Raw genomic sequence first — 18,968 nt, forward strand, 5'->3', positions numbered from 1 at the left:
GAGCTACCCAAAATGCTATATGCAACTCCAATAACGCCTGGCAAAGGCTATCCTCAGGATTATTTGACACGACTTGTGTCAGGTGGGATCAATGGTCGCTATCAAATTGGGGTGGCGGGATTGGTTTTGCGCCATTCGATGGTGAATTAATCCTCAAGTGATCGTCATGTGATCACAATCGAAGCGAACCCCAAGGAAACTCAATGTGAACATCAAGTGATCGCCAAGTAATCCCCGTGTGATTCCCAATTGAGATGTGATCACCCTGTGAACCTACCTATTCCAAAGTGATCACCGTGTGACCCCAACCATTCTAAAGTGATCTCCAAGTGATCATCGTGTGACCCCAGCCATTCCAAAGTGATCTCCAAGGGAACACCGTATGATCATACTATATTCTCACCCTCTTTTCAAGTGGCGCGCGATAGCTTAATGGGAGAGCCGACGTCTCTAGTGTGGGAGGTGGTGGGTTCAAATCGTGGGGGCAAACCGGTCAGAATCTTTTTATTCTTTGGATTAAACGGACGGTCCACATCTTTTAGAGATCCTGGACCGCCAATCCCACCAGACAAAGTGGTGTCAAATAGTCTCGTGGAAAGGCTATGGTATGATGCACCTGTGATCATAAGTGGCATCTTCCCAAACTCGTTCAATTCTTGTTACTGACAGCCAATACTCACTGGCAAAATTCCATCGGAGTCTAGACGTGTTGAGAAGCTAGTGTTGAGAAGCTAAAGGAAACTAGCGTGCTAGAGCTACCTACGCAAACACGAGGGACATAGGGTGAAGGAAGTCAACGGACAAGGGAGCTAAGGGGAAGGTGAGAAGACAAGGTTGATAATCTGCTATTAACAAATAACACGTAGAAAACATTACTTCTTTCCTAGGTTTGAACACAGACATTGAATTTGTAATGGGCAGTTAAAAGCAAAGTTTTTTTATTTTTAGAGCATGGGTTGCTTCAGAAAGACGCATATTTATTAGGCTACTTCATATACGCTTGGGATACGTGTATATTTTGTTTTTAGAGTGTGGGCTCCTCTTTATTTTATTCAGTCATTCACAGGAGATTCTCGAATCTCCTTCTCCTAACCTTGGAATGCAGACAATTACATTCTAACCCTCTAAAACGGTTTTGGCGGACTCGAACACAGGCACGATAGAATTAGTCCAGCGCCTTGAAGGTGTTCCCCTTAGCTAGCCCACCATCCACGTGGTCGTGACTTGTAAAGTCAACCATAAATATAAAAAAAGAGTTCGTAGCAACAGCTGCATCGCTTCCTACCGCCCATAGCTCTCATGGTTTGTGCCTGGCTGTGTCGCCCCACCTGCCCTTCCTCACCCGCGCGCGTTGCTTGTGCAAGTGTCTTGGCCTCGCACAAACGCCTCGAGAGCATCTTCGTACGATTCTAGCTTATTTTTTATTTTCTATCAGCCGGGGGGGGGCCTATTTCAAAAAGGCGATATTTAACACACACATATATACGTGGGATACACTCAAATTTGACACATTGTTTACTTTGCATGTCAAATGTGATAACCCTCATGAAAGCACAAGAAGTTCTTGATGAGCTTCTTGTAGGGAATCTCATCTCTTTGAAGAATTGATTCTTAGTGACTGTTGTTGTTGTGGTTCTTTGTTCGATTTGTATCCTAGATATGTTCTTGATACGCATCATCCCTTGGAAACAATGTACAAGCTGCAACAGATGACACATTGGAGAGGGTACAATGCATTGGTTGTGAGATATGATCAGCATAACTTTGATAAGAAAGCTTTGGCTTGTTTTAAGCAAATGACAAGTGAAGGCCTTTCTCCAAATGCAAGCACCTATGCTTGCGTCTTGAATTCTTGAGGATTTATGCAAGACTTTCACATGGATGAAAGAATTCATGATGAGATTGAGATTGCTTGTCCAAGAAACATGTTGTGCTTGGCAATTCTTTTGGTCAACATTTATACCAATTGTGGTGCCTTTACAAAAACACAAAACGTTATTGATGAGCTTTCTATGCAAAATGCCCCATATTGGAATGCGTTAATTGCAAGGTATGCCCAACATGGTCGTGGCAAGGAAGATTTGGGTTGTTTTAAGGGGATGTGAAGTGAAGGTTTCTTGCTAGATAAAGTCTCTTGGAGTCCTCTTCTAAAAGGGATTACTGAGGAAGTCCTCGTTGACTTTTGTTAGTTGAAACTACCTAGTTCATCATCCTTTGGAAGGTTTATGTGTGATTCCTTAGATCTCCTAGGGTCTACACCCTTTGTTGATTTCAGGTCTCTTGGCAATGGCTTAATACCTTCCGCCATTATGTGATCTCAATATCCTTCGGCTAAGAGGCTAGTCCTTGCATTTTCTTCTTGATGTTGGCTTTGCATCTTATTTGTGCATTCCCACAAAAGACCCTTGTTGTTCCCATGTTGGCCCAAATTTCCACCTTGGCACAACCCTATTCTTATAACCCTTGTTGGCTCTAGTGCTCGACCTTTTCATATTCTACCCCCTTTCAAATGCCTTTTCTAACTTGTGGACTACCCCTTGCCCTTTAGACGTGATTTTCCTCTAGCATTTTCACACTTATCCCAACATAACGTTGTCTTTCGGTTGGTTCTTGTATAAGCTTACTTAGACACTTAGCTTAGTGATAGACTTGGAATAAATCCCAAAAGACACACCGATCCCCCACTCTTGCAAACCACAATCCTTGTTAATAACTCTCTTTGCTCACTGCTTTGTCTTATACTATGTTGTTGCTCAACAACCCTTGCACTTATAAACGAAATTTGTGTCTTGCACTTTTATTCTATTCTAGTTGGGTTCATCATTCAAGTTTACCTCTTGGATACACATTTCAATATGGGCATAGTCCTATATTTGCAATTCAAGAAACAAGCTAGATAAACCTTCTTGTCCTTGGTTCATAGTTTTTCAATGCTTTGCTTTGGTCATGTTTGGCCCTCTACATGGAAAACCATCAAGTTTCACACCACAATACCAATATGTCACTCATATATTTTGTGTCTTTCTCCTTTAAGTGAAGAAAGAGACTTCTTGTTTTATCCTGATATGGTATGAAGGGTGCTCCTTGATAGCCACGAGAGTGCCATTCCAACCGTAGACACGTGAACACCTCTTTTGTCTCTCTATTATCCACTAACAAGCAGTAAAATATTTTGACGAGCTTGAATTGAATGGAGAGGGCCCTATTAGACACGTGAACACCTCTTTTGTTTCTCTATTATCCACTAACAAGCAGTCAAATATTTTGACATGCTTGAATCGAATGCAAAGGTCCCTATTAGATTCTGCCTTCCTCTATTGTGTATTTCTTCCTTTCATCTGCCTTAATCCTTGACATCAAACCATCAAGTTTCCCACCACAATACCGATATGTCACTCAGATCTTTTGAGTGTTTCTCCTTTAAGTGAAGAAAGAGACTTGTTGTTTCATCCTGATATGGTATGAAGGGTTCTCTTCAATAGCCACAAGGGTGCCATTCCAACCATAGACATATGAACACCTCTTTTGTTTCTCTATTATCCACTAACAAGCAGTCAAATATTTTGACAAGCTTGAGTTGAATGGAGAGGGCCCTATTAGATTCTACCTTCCTCTATTGTGGATTTCTTCCTTTCTTTTTCCTTAAACCTTCACATTGAACAACTCACCTTGATTCAATCTTAGCATAATTTGGTTTTGTTTTGGCGGACTAAGCGACGAAGCTGCGGTTTCCAGAGAAGGAGTCACATTTCAGTGCGAAACCCTTGTAAAATTCTTTTGTACGAGAGCATCTCTAAGCCGAGAACTTGTAAAAGAATTTATGATTATTTTTCTAGGAGCAATTGTATTTTAGAGAGCCAGTTAGAAGTTTAGGAGCTTTTGGCCGGATAAGCCATTTGTAAAGACCTAAACTATAAAGGTCAAGTTTTGTAAGTTTGAACATCATCTTTTTAATGAGAAACTGAGAAGACAACGTACGTTTGAGAGCTTTTTCTTGCTCCAACTTGTAATCTTCGCTACTGTGGCTACGATAATCCAAATTTAGATTCGTTTATTGCATTGTGTTCCTCTTACTGTGCTCTTCCATTCAAGTGTAATCATTCAAGATTAGGTGTAGATTTTTAAACTACAAGTTTGAGACCTTAAATCGCTGTTTTGAGTGCTTATCTGCGTATTTTATGTTGTTTTGACAATAGGAGAGGCTTTAGGGACACTAAACGACCCCTTAGGATCACCTGTTCGCTGTTTTTACTGACTTTGGGATGAACAATCGTGATCTTTGTACCTCTCCAGAATGTTGTGACAGTGATAGGATATGCTCATGATAGTCCCCTCTAGCTTCCCTTCAAGTTTCGTGCGAATCCGATATGATTTGCATGGTAAACGGGCGTGATGACTGTAGAGCTGTGTAGAAGGACATAGGTAGATTACTTGGCTTTAGTGCGTATGATTTGCTTGCAGAGTTAGTAGTTGCATCTCATCAAGTTCACTTCATAAGGAATGACACCCTAGTGAGTTTCCATACCTCATCCTGGTCGCTTCTCTTGTATTGATATTTTATGTTGATGCGTGAGAGCTATGCTATGGACGTCCGTCGCGGCGACCCGCAAACATTGGCGCCGTTGTCAGGGAATGCACCTTAGGTGATGAGTGACCGAGTGCGCAGTTAGCTTCCTTAAAAGAAGATCAATCCACAAATCCATTTTACACCTTAGTTAGGCTGCTAGACAGGGGTTTAGAGCTTAGTGGAGTCTAGAGTCAGTGGACCGGCTAGATCCTCTCTTAGGAGATTTAGGGAGCTGTGAGTGAGAGTGTTCAAATCATTTTTGCTCTTCAATTTCTCTAATTCGATTGAGTACTGAAATCTCACCCGAAATCCGTCTTGTTTGTTTTGTTTGATTCATTTCTTTATGTTCTTTCATTTCTGTACTTAGGAGTAGGATAAGTAAATCACATTCCAGTCAGATTTGGGGCAAAAATTAGAGTCGAGAAACTAGGAGACCATAACTTTGGCAAAAAGGCCATAAGACTCTGAAATTTAGAAAATTTGACCAAATAGGGTCGATATTGATTCAAATCACCAAGTGATAGCACAAAACACTGTAAAACACTTGACAGAGGGAGCATACCAAATTTCATAGATTTGGCCCAGGTACTACGATCGCGATCGGTGTACCTAAGTGTCAGATTTGTACAAGATTTGACATGTGCCTTCTTGATAAGATTCTAAAAAAGTTTGTCTAAAGCAACCACACCCAAAAACATCAAAAATCAAGGAAATTAGGCCACTTGGGTAAAACTAGCCTAACAGACCCAGAAACTGGAAAATCTTGACTTTGGTGATCCAAATGCAAAAAGAGTTTGGGAATAGCCTTAAAACATTAGTGTCTACAAGCATGCCAAATTTGGTTGAATTTGGGCTCAGAATTACGATCGCGATCGATGTACCTAATGCCTGATTTTGACTAGATTTCATCTGTGAGATCCTCAGGTGTATATGAACATAAAAGTATACAGGACCAAGAGACAGAAACATCAAAATACCTGTCAAATCATCTAAATACAGATCCAAGCCAAAAACTGCTAAACTGACACAGAAATTGACTTTCATCAGGATCATACACATCACAACTGGGAAGAAACCCTACAGAGGGAGAGCCTGTACACAGGACAACCCCGGATAGATCTCAAATCCCAAATCAAACACCAAAATCAAGTCAAATTGACAGATTCAGAAAAACAGACACTTCCAACCAAGAACTGGTAAAAGCTTGACCTTTTGGATTCTGAATACAAAAGTATCAGGTGGGTAGCCTTAAAATAGCCTAGTGAACAAGATAGTGAAGTTTCATCAAATTTGGGCACTGTACTACGATCGCGATTGGTGTACCTCTGGCCTAGATCTGACTCATTTTTGACTTGTTCATAGACCTAAACTATTTAAGATATCAGGAGTTGTCAAAGCCCAAATTGGACATACTGTCAATAATCTGCAAGCAAAATTGTATTGAAGTCATTGTGAAATTGTTGAATCTACTGACAGTTGGAATGATACAGTGATCTCATAGCCATCAAGTGTATTCATTTGTAGAGACCGATCAAGTAACATTCCATGCAGTCGTGTGAGTTGGAAGATCACTCCATTTCCAGGTAAGAGGTTTGGATTCAGTCGGTAAATTCCACTTTCTTCATATTTTTGAGATTGGGAAAATAAATCAACAACCAACACCGAAATTTAGCGGATCAAGCAAGTGTTTTATCAACGGAGGAGAGTGTAAACCAAGGTGTAGTACGACCGTTAGAGCCGATCCTTGAAGAAAGTATTTCCGATACTTCTTTAGAGAGATCTTACAAGTATTTCAAGGAACACTTGGGACACTTAAAACTAAACGAAAGAGAAAACATGGCAGCCGGACCATCAAACCCTTTGGCCACAATGAAGCTATTGTTCATCAAGTATCAGTATGACAACAAGCAAGGTGCCAAGATCTACAAAGATGGTATGGACCGCTACTGTGTGAAAATAGAAGAGAGACCAAGTGAGTTCAAGGACTTAGTGCCTGTGAGCTTTAGCGGCGATAGGTACCTAGATGACGAAGGTATCATGTACTTGGTAGTCGTGAATCCTAACATTGTGGACAAGTGGGGATTGATGGGCACAAAAGCCACAGTAGATGAGGAACCTGAGGAGAAAGCACCAACAATGAGCTTCCCTAATGCGAGATTAAGGCGAGAAAACGAAACTTTGAGAATCAACACAGACAACGTCTACGTGGGGTTATACAAGTATAATAATAGAGAGGAAGATCTGTATTCTAGATGCAAGGAACCCTACGTCGATGAGTTTACGGAGCGGAAAAGACTTTATGTCTTCACCTACACAAAGGGATCAGAAACAAAAATTGTCGCATACGATAAATATGGAAGACAATAAACAGCAATCGATAAAAAGGAGTTGGAAGGATATACGTACTTTGGGGGACCACTCCACCATTATTATGTCACTCCAAGCCCACTGAGACCAGCACCTACAATTGTCATGCCAGACCCGATGGCAGCAGGTGGAGAGAGGACTCATGTAGATGATTCTTTCAGTTGAACTCATTATTCTATGCCAAGCCCCATGGGAACATTACGTTCCAGAGAATCAATGGCTACGAATTGGAGTAGTGCGGTTCCTATCTCTACACATACCACAGTAGGTCCGACATTTGCAGCAACACCATCACATTTTCCTTCTAGTAGTAGATTCATGGCAGGGGAGCCACCGAGAGCAACCCACGACATCCATGATGTACGAGAACAATTAAGTCGAGATGCGGGAGCATTGAGATTGGTCACAGACCAGAGACAGATAAGGCCATCCTAGGTAGCGAAGTGCATCCCAAAGAAGTATAGCGGATCAGGGGATCCATATGCCCATGTGTCGCTCTTCAAGCAAGTCTTAAAAGCAGAGCAGATCACTGATTTCCATACTCAATATGAGGGATTCGAGCTGACCTTGGAAGGGACGGCCTTAACATGGTTTCAACCCTTGAACCCTAAAACTTGTCTGAATATTGAACATGTATTGCAGGAGTTCGCGGAAGAATTCTCAAAACGGGGTATAAAGCATAATACTGTATCACAGTTATATTCTTTTAAACAAAAGGAGAATGAAAAAGTGAAGGAAGCATCCTTGATATTCAAGCAATACATCGAGAGGTGCCCAGGGAGAGAATTACCAAAGGACAAGAGATTGTTTGTGCTCTTCATTGAAGGACTTAGAAACAAAAACTTGAAAAAGGACCTTCACTTGAAAGCCTGTAGCACATTTGAACAGGTTACAAGGGAAGCGTTATATCTTGTTGATAACTGCAAAGCATATGGGGAAGTGTCAGAGGATACTGATTCAGTAACCAATGGCTCTTCATCTATTAGGAGTGAACCCTGTACCAAGAAAGATGCTCAAGATTCTTTGATGCCTACAGCGACCAAATGATAGAGGAAGTAACGAAGAGAATGCAGCAACATATGAGATCAAATCCGGTGATGAGACAGTCTCAGATGAGTAAATGTGACCTATGTGGGGGAGATCACCCGACACTGTGGTGCACACAACAGCCAAGAGCACCAGTTACGAATGGACGAGTACTGAAATGGTGCGCAATAGAGCAAAAATGGACAAACCATGGCACGGATGAGTGTTTTTACAACAAAAACTATGTGAGGGAAAGGCTGTATGGACCTCCAGCAGGACCACCCCAGCCACCTCCTCTAAGATATCAAGTTGGACCAAATGTGAATATGGTAGCAGGAGCAGACAGACCTCAACCTGTGTTGGGTCAACAACCTCCATTACCACAGGAAAATAGGGCCATGATTAGGTATGTTCAACCTTACGAAGCATCACCAGGAACAAATAATACACGTCAAATTTCTTATTACGAGGAACCGAATGAGCCTTACGTAACTGAACCTAAACCACAAATGTACGTAGACGAAGCCTATCAAACCTGGGAAATAACAAGGGTATGGCACCACCAACGTATGTAGCACAACCTTTGAGGGATCAATATTTGGTGGATGAAATAACGCTAATGTTCATTGCAAACCAGAACTACAAACCAAGAGGATATCCTAATAGGGCGGGACAACCTATGGGACCACCTCCTCAAAATCAACCACCAATTGGACCATGCTATAACTGTGGAAGTTCAGATCATGGAGAGCGTAGTTGTCCATTCAAAGGTGAAAGAGTAAAACTTTTTGGGTTTTGTGACGGGTGTGGTGTGAATCACATACTGCCAGATTGCCCAAGGAATCCGGACAACAAGGGAAAAGAAACTATGAATATTGTGAGGGTGTTACCAAGTGCAAGTAGTGGATAAGAAACCGAACCCATGATCCAGATTAATGTAGTAACCAGAGCCCAAGTCAAGGACTTAGAGAAAAACAAGCCATTGGAAGAAAAGGTCGAGTTGCCTATACCCACAAAAAACGAGAGTTTATCTGTGAGAACACATTGGAAATCCTGGAATGCGAAACGAGACAGAATGAAAACAAGAAGGATAAAAACCCAAACTGCCATGCAAAACGAACTACATGAAACAAAAGAGCAACTGAAACAAGAGAGAGATAGTAAAATTGTTGAGGACAACAACAAGCTGAGGAAAGCATCCTCAAGGGGATCAGTCTTGGTCAAGAAAGTTCTAGAGCCTTTAGATGCTCTATTACAAGCGTATGAAGCAAGGCTAAAAACAAACCAAACCTTAGAGCAGAGATGGTTGACTTATCCTCAACCAGAAGTGAAAACGAAGCGTTTGGAAATGTGTAAACACCTCATTGAAATAGCCCAGGCATTGATGGAACCTAATGCGATTAGAACCCCAGAACAAGAAGTGCTGATTCACAAAGAGCGAGAAAAACTGAAGATCGATGAATCAGAACATGTAAACGGACCCAGACCTGAAACTATATTGTCATTGGATCATCGAGTGGTGCTGAACACCACTGATGATGCCAAGTCAATGACTATAATGCCAATTCCAGAAGTGGAAGAACCATGGCCACAACACTTATGGAAAACCATTAGAAATAGAAAGAACAGAAGCACGATGTTACAGTCTGCACCAATTCCTGAGGTTAACATGGACAACAAATTTTATCCAAGAGATATACAATCGTTGTATGGAGATGCAGGAATGGAGGTTTCGATGGAAAGAAAAGCTCAATCCCTGAAAACCCTGCCTTCATTTATAGGCGAACACGAGGCACAATCAGGGATAAGATTAGTTCCATCCTAGATGAGAGCTATTCCACAAATGATTGACTAAAAAAGTCTTCAAGAGATGTTGTCGACGCTTGTAACATGCACAATCACAGTGTCAGAACTCTTGAGAGTCAGACCACACTTATGGGAAGACATGGGGAAACATTTGGAGAACAAAGGAATAAAAATTCCTCTTCAGACAAACCCTACGGTAGAAGAAAACAAACGAGAAGGTCAACCCAAAGCCCAATCTGCGCCCATAAACAAGGTCGGAGATTACTGTGAAGGTGAGGAAGGTAATACAACCTTACATAACGAATATCAAGATATAAAGACGATAGCTATCCTAGACAGTGGAGCGAGAGTTGCAATTGCTACAAAGCAAATCTGGGAGAAATGGGGCCGTCCAGCTCTCAGAAAGACGAGAATGAAACTGCAACTCGCAGACAGGTATATAGAGAGACCATTGGGAATCCTGGACCACATAGTTGTAACTTCGTGTGGAATTAACTATGAGCACACCTTTGCCGTGGTAGATTTCGAGAAAATGAACAACTTTGACATTATTTTGGGGCGACCTTTTATGCGTCAACTCAAAATGATACAAGATTGGGGGTACGGCCAAATTTACCTAAGGCATGAGGAGCTAATAACGAAAATCAACATGGAGGATCACAGCTGTAGAGACGTTGCAAAAACACCAGTGCAAGAATTTGATTCAACCACAGTGATTGGAAAAGAAATACCTACGTGGTTACAAACGAAAGCATACGTCTGGATGTGTGGAGCATCTGATTGTGGAGACTTAATCAAAGAGGAATGTGTGTTGGAAAGGTCAGTAGAAGACGAGGCTTATCTCCCAGAACCTTTCCCTGAACATTTATTTGAGCCATTTGGGTGGAGTCAAATATTGTCAACCTTGGACGTATGCGTTAACGAATGCACGCCTACAAAATTTTGTGACGATGAGGGATACGACCTAGTAACATTGCAAATGGCTAGCATCATCCTTGAGTCAGGATCAGATAGCGAGGAACGAGAAGAACCACTACGTGAGACTGAGTGTAAGAGAATAGTTGATGAGATATCTGTAGTGGGAGCAATAGGAATCGAACAGAGGAGGAATTCACAGACTCACTAAGCGATGATCTTCCATCACTAGGTGATGAAATCCAAATGATAGATGTTGATGACAAAAGATCAAGTGGATCAGAGACGAGCAGGAAGTATATGTCGAGACTAGACAGGTTTACGAGTTTCCTAACCAAAAACCTAGTCGACAAGAGCGGTATAGATCAAAGAGAACAAGGAAATCAAGAGCGAATAAGCATAAACCCATGCCTCTTGTCAATGACAAAACGGGATATCTAAGGCTTGTAAAGGGTGACGATTGTGTCAAAGACAAGATCACTGGCTGGTTTCTCAAAACTAAACCATGGAAAAACAACAAGAAGAACAAGCGCGAAAAGCAAACGACTGAGACACATAAGGAGGGGGAAACCGGGTATAGAATGACTAGAACAGAGAGGAAAACAGAGTACAATAAGCTCAAACGTACCCTCAAATACATATGGACAACTGAAATGGAAACAGATGAGGAACGAATTCTGACAAGATGGATGTGTCGTCCCATTACAAGAAGTATACCATACAAGATAGAAAAATCATAGTGCAACAACTGATGAGGGAATTGAGGGAACCTGGTACATCATACGACGGTCCTGAAAAAGCCAAACGAATAGATCTAGCGGAGCCAGGAGAAGATCCAAAACCTGCATATATTGCCACGGATCTTACTGAAGGAGAGGAAAAGCTTTTGATAGCTACTCTAAAACAATATAGAGATGTGTTTGCATCGTCATACAAAGATCTTAAGGGGGTGGATCCAAGTATCTGTCATTACACAATACCCCTTAAGAATGACGCTAAACCAAGCAGACAACGTCCTTATACTTACAATGAGACGTTTGCAAGGAAGATCAAGGAGGAGATAGATAAGCTGAGAGAGGCAGATTTTATTTACGAAATTGAGCACACTGACTGGGTTTCACCGATTGTGGTGGTTCCGAAGAAAAATGGAAAGTTGAGAGTGTGTGTCAATCTCAAGAAAGTAAACGTTGCTACGATTTGGGACAACTATCCCCTCCCCATTACTAATCATGTAATAGAAAGAGTGGCAGAAAAATAAGCTTATAGTTTCTTAGATGGCTTTTCAGGCTACAACCAACTCGCAATAAAGCTAGAGGATCAGCACAAGATGTCTTTTGCAACTGAATGGGGCATTTTTGCATTCAGGGTAATGGCTTTTGGCTTAACGAATGCACCAGCCACATTTCAAAGGCTGATGGGTCATGCTTTTAAAGAATATCTAAGACAGTTCTTAGAAATTCACATGGATGACTTGTGTGTTCACTCTCTCGTAAGATTGGAGCACATAGAGCACTTGACCAAAGTGTTCGAAAAATGCAGACTGTATCGGATTTGCCTGAATCCGGAGAAATGTGTCTTCATGGTAAGATAAGGCAAAATCTTGGGACATATAGTGTCTAAAAATGGTATTTCGACAGACATGGAGAAGATCAGCGTAATTATTGATCTACCACAACCAGTGAGGGTAAAGGAGGTACAGGCATTTATGGGCCATTGTGGATATTATGGCAGATTTATATACTCATACGCTATAATTGCAAAATCACTTTATGCGTTGATAACTAAATTTGAGTGGACAGATGAGTGCGAGAAAGCTTTTCAAACTTTGAAGCAAAGATTGATATCCGCTCCAATTTTGAAGGCTCCGGATTGGGAAAAGATATTCCACGTCCACGTAGATGCATCAGCATATGCTATAGGATGCATACTTGCACAACCTAGAGAAAACAACATGGATTTTCCAATCAGTAACTCCAGTAGACAACTAAATAGTGCAGAGAAGAATTACATAGCAACTGAAAGGGAGGGTTTGGGTATGATCTATGCTGTGAAAAAGTTTAGACATTACCTACTTTCCAATAAATTTGTATTCTTCGTCGATCACCAAGCACTACTATACTTGGTAAACAAACCTTGCAGTACGGGGCGGATTGTACGATGGTTCATCATACTGCTTGAGTTTGACTTCACGGTTGTAGTCAAAAAAGGAACTACACACCAAAGAGCGGATCATTTATCTAAACTGATGCATGGAGAAAACCCTATAGGAGTTGATGATGATTTGCCAGATGCATATCTCTTCAACATAGAAATGGTTCCAAGATGGAGCGAGGATGTAATTCCTTTGTTGACTATTGGGTCAGTGAATTTGACAAGACAACCATCTACCATTGCAGCATCTAGATCATTGGTAATGCTGGCTGGAAGGCTATACAAACAGGGATCGGATCAAATCCTTAGGCTCTGTGTTGAATCAAGTGAACAGGACTTGTATCTACACCAGTCTCATGTGCAAACAATGGGGATTCACAATGGGCATGCACAGACGTATCAAAGATTGATGAGAATGGGTGTATATTGGCCGAAAATGCAACAAAGTTTTCATATCCATATCAAATCATGTGTTATCTGCACTTTTCAAAAGCCAATAGAACACGCGACTCTATTCAAATTATCTGTAGCACCCAGATGGAGTAACTACATTATAGAATACCTCACCACCGGGATACTGCCTGAAGGGATGAGTAGATCACGTATCAAAATGATAACGAAAGAGGCAAAAAACAATGTATTGATTAAGGACAATCTTTACAAGAGGGGAAAAGACAATCAATAGCAAATGTGTGCGACGGAAGAGGAATATGGTCCTATCTTAGAGGAAGCACATGGCGGACAAGCAGGAGGACATTTCTCAGCTGACAAAACGGCCAAAGCAATTCTTATTGCTGGCATATGGTGGCCTACACTATTCATGGATGCCGAAGAGTTTGTGAAACGATGTGATGATTGCTAGAGGACAAAGATTCCTAGAGCACAAGATGACATGCCCTTGAGGCCAATGATGGGGGCAAGAGCGTTTACAAAATGGGGAATAGATTTTTTAGGACCAATTGGGCCTTCTGGATATAAAACGCATGCTCAATACATTATTGTGGCAACATATTATCTAACAAAGTGGGTTGAAGCAAAATCAACAACCAAAAATGATGCAAAACGACAACACAATTTTTGTATGAGTACATTTTCACCAGGTATGGCTTACCAATAGAGATAGTGAACAATAGAGGGACTCATTTCGTCAATGAAGTGATCGAATTTCTATTGGATGAATTCATGGTAATTCACAAGAAGTCATCTCCCTATCATCCACAAGCTAGCGGCCAAGTAGAAAGTACAAACAAGATTTTGGTGACAATTCTCACAAAAATTGTTAGTGAATCGAGAGCCGACTGGGATTAGAAGTTGCATTCATCTTTATGGGCATATAGAGTAGAGTACAAAACCTCAATTGGAACGACTCCATTCAACATGGTTTATGGAATTCAAGCGATTTTGCCACTTGAATTTCTTATCCCCACACTTAGGGTAGCTAAAGAATTAGAATGGGCGGGCCATGAATTGTCCAATCAAATAAATAACCTGGAAAAACTGGATGAAACTAAATTGAGAGTTGTTACATCAATCTACGCGCAAAAACGAAACATGAAATCATTCTTTGACCAACATGTTATCAGCAAGGAATTTGCTATGGGGGATTACGTCTTAATGTATACCCTGAAACAACATTCCCGAAAACTCAAAAAGCAAGGCAATGGACCCTATGTGATTCATGACATATCATCTAGCGGTGCCATTAAGCTTGCGACATTAGAGGGAGAGGAGATGCCTAATTGGATTAGTGGCTGCAGATTAAAGAAGTACAACCTACCGCTAACCTCAAAGATGCTTGCCAAAATCCACGCTGCGAAGGAGCGCAAGAACAAAGAAAATGAGACAAAAGCTCAAGCACAGGAGGAGGCCAGAATCAGGATTTTAAAGCGAAAACAGACAGTACAACAGCAAGGACTTCCTCAACCAGCAGATACAGCTCAAATTTCTCTTTCTATAATTCACACTGACGAGCAATGGGAAATGGGGATCGATGTTCGCATCAATGTCAGACTTTCGAATTGCAGATATCAATGAGCATTGATCGACACAGGGGCAAGAGTCAATGTGGTCAACTTCTCCACTTACAAGATGCTTACCGATGAACCCCTAGTGCAATCCACACAAGATTTACAAGCTGCAAGCGGGGCAACAATGCCAACATTGGGGATAGTAAACTTACCAATCAATATTGATGGAAATAGTTGTCATCATCAATTTTTCGTAATGAAAGACGGAAAAATCAGAGAATCACTATGTTTGGGAGTTCCATGGATGAGAACGTACAATGCAGTTACCGAATGGTCAGAACATGCGCTGATGTACACGCACAACTTTAACACGTACATGACTCCATTCGCCAAAACAGATCACTCGTGGCCTATTATCCCCATCGACAAAAAGCAATCAGCTCATCAGTCGAAAACACAAAAAACGGTTGTTCGAAAAGTATGGATAAAGAAAACCGTCATGCAGAACAAACGGAGAGAGATATGGCTACCCAAGGCACAACTCCCGACGAAAGGAACACCATATCACAGACCTTCAGGAGGTAATCCAAAGTGGAAATGGAAACCAAAGCTGGAGACAACCAAAACTTCAGCGATAAAGATTGAACGGAGACCAAAAGGTCAACACAGGAAGCCTAAACTAACAAAATGGCAATGGAAACCTAAGAAAATTCAGGAACCTACATCAAAATCGGCAAACATGACACAACCTGAATACAAATGGGTTTTAAAAACAGTTGCCATCAAAAAACCAACAATCAAGGAGAGAGCAATCAAACTGCAAGCTCTTTTGTTCCATAAACAGCTAGCGTCACCATCCAAAGCCACTGAAAATTACATTCAGTCCCCGCATCTTGCACAGCACCTTGTTTCCCAATGCATTGTTTCAAACATGACGATAGGGCCACATTACATGTCCGTGCATAGACACAGATTTCAAAACCCATGCACATGCACACAACCTTCGTCCGGGTCGAGACTCAGTCTAGGAAGGGGGGAGTAACTGCTGAATCTAGCAGCAGTCAGGACCATTGAGAGGTCCAACGTGTATATATGTACATAATGCGTGTGTTTGTTGTTTTTTTTCATTTTTTAGAGTTCAATTTTGAACAAATTTGATCAAAATCTGACATTTTTAGCGTTTTTATCATCCAACCAGATGACAAAATCCGAAGCATTGGGATGCTTCTAGTGAAAATATATGCTTAGGGGTGAGTATAATAATTTTTGGCTAATTTTTGCCAGTTAATAAGTATTTTCAATTTATTTTGTTTGATTTTCATTAATAATCTTCCAAAAATTAAAAAATATCACCCACAGTGTCAGAATCAAGTTCTGGAAGCAAACGCCGAAGTATCATGATAGGGTTATCAAGCATGGAAGATATGAAGCTAATCTGAAGATGTCGATTTTCAGCCTTAATGATCATGACCACATTTTGCTAGAATCGCATCAAATGGTCATACGACGCCAGAATGATGAACGGTTCAACCCACAGATGGTATACAGATTATATTAGGATCAAAGGTAAGGAAAATCAGTCCTATGTCACGAAAACCTCGGAAAAATATAGGTCAGGTAGGCCAAATTCTAGCTCATTGTTCATTTTCACATTTTGAGAGAGAAGAAGAGAGCTTCTTGACCTAGAGCGAGCTACACATTTCTACCCCGTATGGATGATCGGAGCCAGCATTTCATACCAAATTTCACTGGTATGTTCCTTATCAAGTAAAGATCAAGTCTATTACGCATGGAAGTGTGAATCATTGCACAAACGGGCGAATGGATCAAATCAAAGTCGGATTGAATCAAATAGGTCAAGGGCCCTTAGAGGCATCAAAACAAAACTTTTTTCAAGCACAGAACACATCAATGTGCTCCCCACAATGTCAGGAACAAAGCCATGTGATCAAATCTCAGTTTGGTGGTGGTACAACGATCACGATCGGTGCACCCCACTGATCAAACTTGGCACAGAAATTGCAAAAGGCATCCCCTCAGATTCGCCAACAACCTGCAGGTGTCAAAACTCAATTTGAGAACTATGCAATGATCGCGATCGGTGCCCCCATATGCAAGTTCTGCAACTTTTGGCTTGGCCCAGGCTAGAACTCAGTGAGGGATACACTCTCTTGAATTTTCATGGAAAATGCACAAATTTTGCTCATGGAATGGGCCAAATTTGTCAAACACATCCGAATCGAGAAAATTTGACCTACAACTACCAAAATTTGACTAAAAATTATGACGGATGGTTTGAAAGACATACCTGTCCGACTAGGAGTCAGCACAGTAGTAGGAAACCCTAAATGGAGCTCAGAATATCCTACAGGGGCGGAGATGACCATTTCAGTCTCGAGTGATCAGACAAGGGAGGAATTTGACCGAACTAATGTAAAAGACTAAAAGGCAACTTAGAGATACCCAAATATCCCATTGGTATCCAAAGAATGCCTGAAAAATGCACAAGTTTGGAAAATCTCCAAAGATGGGGTAAAAAGTGCCGAATCAAGTCAGAATCAGACAGCGGAGTAGGTTGATGATAGCAACACATCATGGAAGCAGTAAAAGCTCAAAAACTAACATCACCTAACTCCAGGCCCCAACCAAAATTCATTAAAAAAAATCCAATATGGATAGACTTAGTAAAATAAGGTCAAACAGTGAAAAAATGCTCTAATTTGTTCATTTTAAGTCCAAACTTGAAAATAGATCATGAGTGGGCTAGGCAGGCATAGGGGACCAAAGCCATCCAGTTTTCACCCAAAAAAACCCAAGTACTACGATCGCGATCGGTGTACCTCAGCATCAGATTTTGACCAAAACCTAACAGATCCCTTGTACACATCTTGTGCAAGTCACACATCAAGTTTCAAGCCAATTGGACATCAAAAACCCATGAAAAATCAAAGTCTAGTCCAAAACTCCCTTGTAACCCAAAATTGGGACTTATAAACTCAAAAGTGGTTCAAATAAAAGACAGAGTGGACCAAAATGACCCTCTAGCTATCAGCAAACCACTCATGTGATCAGATCTCATTTTGGCCTCTGTACTACGATCGTGATCGGTGTACCTCAGGCCCAGATTTGGCTCAGATTTCAATCAGTCTCATAGCTCTAGTCTTCCTATTCCCATTGGTGAAATATGAACAAGAATGGATGAGATTTGTTCAAGTTATGATCAGTTTTAACTTTTGAACTGCTTTTTACTAAAAGTCTAAATGCTATTGGTTGTGAAAGAAAAATCCTGACAGCTTGTGATTCTAATGACATAGAATGCCTCGCCAAAATCAAGCAAGGCAGTGGACAGCAACACCATATTAAGTGGATGAGCTCTCTACAAACGAAAAAGCTCACATCTCAGATGAAATACTAGCTCAGATCCCTGCTCACATTTTCATAGCGCAGTTTAGGGATGCTGATGGTGATATGGTAAAGATGACTATCATGCCACGGGAAATATGGAATCTCCACCAAAGGCCGGAGGTCACAAAAGCCGTGCGGGCTGTGCATTTGGAGCAATTTTTTAGATTGCAGCCATGAGGAACAGACTACATGAGGGTCCACGAGCTCATGAGCTTGATACAGTATGATGGGCAAGCAATGCTCACTGACAAGGATGGATCAAAGGTAAAAGTAAAGATCACAAAAGAAATCATCAACGAAGCTTTTCATTTCCTTCCAGGGCAACACGACTTGCTGGCAAATACCAAGTCATTGGATAACAAGAAGGCATTTATCAAAGCAAAAGAAAACAAGTACAAATACAGTGACATGATATACAGTGAGCTAGAATTACCCATGAGATTGATCTCTCAGCATTTCAGAGTACAAAAGCCTCCTCGCTACACCGAGCCGATCCTGCACATCGCAGTGGTCATGGCTCTAGCAACAACTGAAAACATAACCATCCGCTGCAATTATGGTTCTTACATCTTGGAGAACTTGGTCGAAGCAAATTTGAAAGGCTCGGTAAAGAACAAAAGCTACATGAGTGAATGGCCAATGCTAACAAGAATAGCATACCAAGCTTTGAGAATGATTGAAGATCTGTTGGTGGCCAGTTCTCAAACGACCCTGATTTAGAAAGCAAAGTTGGTTGCTCATTCAGTAAAGACGACCACTAGCGC

The sequence above is a fragment of the Adiantum capillus-veneris genome, chromosome 2 (assembly GCF_014529385.1).
Source record: "Adiantum capillus-veneris isolate H3 chromosome 2, ASM1452938v2, whole genome shotgun sequence".
NCBI lineage: Eukaryota > Viridiplantae > Streptophyta > Polypodiopsida > Polypodiales > Pteridaceae > Adiantum > Adiantum capillus-veneris.